Source organism: Oxyura jamaicensis, chromosome 2 (genome assembly GCF_011077185.1).
Source record: "Oxyura jamaicensis isolate SHBP4307 breed ruddy duck chromosome 2, BPBGC_Ojam_1.0, whole genome shotgun sequence".
Classification (NCBI taxonomy): Eukaryota; Metazoa; Chordata; class Aves; order Anseriformes; family Anatidae; genus Oxyura; species Oxyura jamaicensis.
Window position 1 is genome coordinate 85851346 of NC_048894.1, and position 3086 is coordinate 85854431.

Genomic DNA, 3086 nt, shown 5'->3' on the forward strand with positions numbered 1-3086 from the left:
ATCCACTCTTCCTTGTTGGCCTCCTTTTACTCTAAAAGTTATCTCAATTCCATCATAATAATTTATGGGGAACTAAACTCTGGTATGAAATATGTTTTCAAAACCCATTCTCTGAAAATGTGTAAAGCGAAAGCAGGATAAAAGATTTTGAAATGCAATAGGGAATAGAAATTCAATATATCTTTTAATTTCTTTCCTATTTTCAGATCTTTTGGGTAATATTTCAAAATTAAAGTAGAGAATTAACCTATCCTTTATCTAACTAGTCCAGAAAATGTTTGTGACAAATTTTTCTTGAGATGAAGACTGACTGTAATTGAAAATTATGTCCTCTCCAGAAATATTTAAGAATATGTAGGTGGAAAAAATTCACTGTAGTCTTTAATGCGATTTTCATGATGCACACGACAGTCTTGCTTTTATAAAACATCCAAACAATATATTTGATGAAAAGCCTACCCTTCGAATAAGTATGCTTTCTGATTATCAAAATAATTCTTTTAATTACTTTTATTCCTGAATAGAAAGTCATAACATTTTTGTTTGTTTGTTTGGTTGGTTGGTTGGCTTTTAAAAATATGTTATAACATTTCCTTTCTGAACAGTTGTTTTTTTATATGGGAGAAGCTCATCTTATGTGTTAATTAGTGGTAGGCTACCTTCGAGACCACTCATCCATTTTGACAGTGAGCTAGAGAGTAAAGAAAGTGTGGTCTAAATATTGTGCTTGCCCTTTTGGTGGTATGAAGCTGAGAGTAGACTGGGTTTAAATACTTCTTTCACATCAACAGGGTTGTTTACTTGGATTATTTTCATTGTCTAAACAAGTTAGTGCCAGGAAACCAGTCTTTTGAGGCTATAGCTGATGGAGAGAACAAAAACATCTCTTCCTGGTTATGGTTTAGATTAGGAATTTAACATTGTCTGATTTGCTGCTGAAGGCTACTTGTCTACAGATGGAGTGATATGGTTGCTGAAGTTGGAAGTATAAAGCCAGTAACTGTAAATCCACACTATTTTTCCTGAAGGAGTAAAATTGTCTCAAGTGTTGTCGGTTGTCCTTTGATCTGTATCTGTACTAATGATGACAATATTTAGAACAGAAAAAATGACTGGATGTGGGAATTGTATTTAGGAAAATATGCTTTTGTATGTGAAGTGAGCTTTTGGTATGGAAATCCACCACAGAGATAATAAATAAAGAATAAAATAACAAGGTCTTTCCCTTTCAAAGGAAAGATGCAATTAAAAATAAATATTTTTTAATTTTATTATAGAATTACAAATGAAATAAATCATCTTTACTTTAAATCATCTTTACTTCCATTAGGACAGGTTTCTTATTATCTTGATATATTAACACATTCTAATTTCTCTCTAGCAGTTACCTGCTCTTTCTTGTCTGAAAAATCTTTCCCTGAGTGTGCTTTATTGAACTTGGCAATTCAGGCAGCCACAGTATTGTTGCTAGATAAATTAATACTCTCTGCCTTTTTTTTTATTAAAAAAAAAAAAAAAGTAATATAAAATCATGTAAAGTAATATAAAAAACATGATGCTAAAAATGTAAGGTACAATATACACTACATGTAAATTCTAAACAAATATAGGATCTAAAATGAAAATGCATAGCCAAATGTATGGAATTTCTATCCCATTTGAGTGTTTATTAAGACTGTAATCTGGCTCTTGTCAAGTTATGCAGGGACCTTACTTGATTTTTTTTTTTCCTGAAAAGTGATATCTGAGTATTTGTAAATGTACAGCACAACCCAAATTTTCAGTACTACAAAATAAAGTAAATCATTTATCTGAGAATTTAGCATGTTGCCTTAAGTGACATAATTTTGTTTCTTTCTAATTCTAATTTATCCTTTGATGTTAAGCGTTCTTTGAAAGAATCAAGATGCATCTCACATTTTGTTATAAAGGTAGACAACTTATAAATGGCAATCCTCAAAATTGTTGTAGTTTAAGTACATTCCTTTTTATATGTACATGTGGCACATTATATGTATATTGTGTTGAAGACCTTGTACATTGTTTTTACATGAGTAGTCATAACAGCAGACTTGCAATACTCTTCAGTGAGTATTAGAAGTCATAGTTAAAACTTACTGTAATTTTGATTAGATATTGTCTCTTTTTCCTTAAGAAAATAGATACTTAAAAATTCAGTATTTATAACTCATTTCCCTTCTGATTTTTCTCTTGGCTTTGATATACAGTAAGTATATCCCACAAGATAAGATAGTTCATCTATAATAGTATTTTTAGTATCAAATCCACTTGCCATTGTTTCTCTGTTGTAATTTACCAAAAAAATCACAAGGTAAATTAAGAGGATCTTAAGATAACATCCCTTACAGGGAGCTCCACTCCTTGTTGAAACTATAAAAATAATAATAGTGTGTTTTCTGTTAAAGTATTCTGTTCTATTACTGTATACAAAATAATTATTTTGATTACTCCAGGCCAATGAGATCTAAAATAATTTCATTTTTTTAGAGCAATATATATGCAGTTTATATTAATTGTCTTGCAGCTTTGGTGTGGAAACATACTTTTTCACGACAGAAATCTTGGCTTTCAACTACAGTAATTTGACACTGGGAGCTCAGCTAAAATAAAATTAATCAGATGCCATTGGTTCATGGCAAAAATAATTTAAAACATATTTTTTTTTTTTTGAATTAGACTCATCCACACTTTTAGTGCCAGAACAGTTTTTCTGTATATAATAAAGAATAAATGTTCATGCAAAAATGAATTTCCTCCTTTGTTAGAATTTATTGGGTAAGTGTAGCATCAAGTTCAACAGCATGCCTTTTCTTGACTCTCTGTTGCTCTACACACAACTGAATTATGTCACCTGAGTGACATGTACCCTTAGCTTCAATATGCAAAATTTATTACCTTAAACTTTGACTCAGTGCACCAAAAGCTGTGCCAGAACTAAAATTACCACATATCACAATGTTCAGATCCCAACCAGACAGATTTCCAGGTCACTAATCCTAGCCATTCTGTAGCCTTAAACCTCTTAATTTGTCATTGTAATTAGTCTCTGTTAAGAACTGCTATTG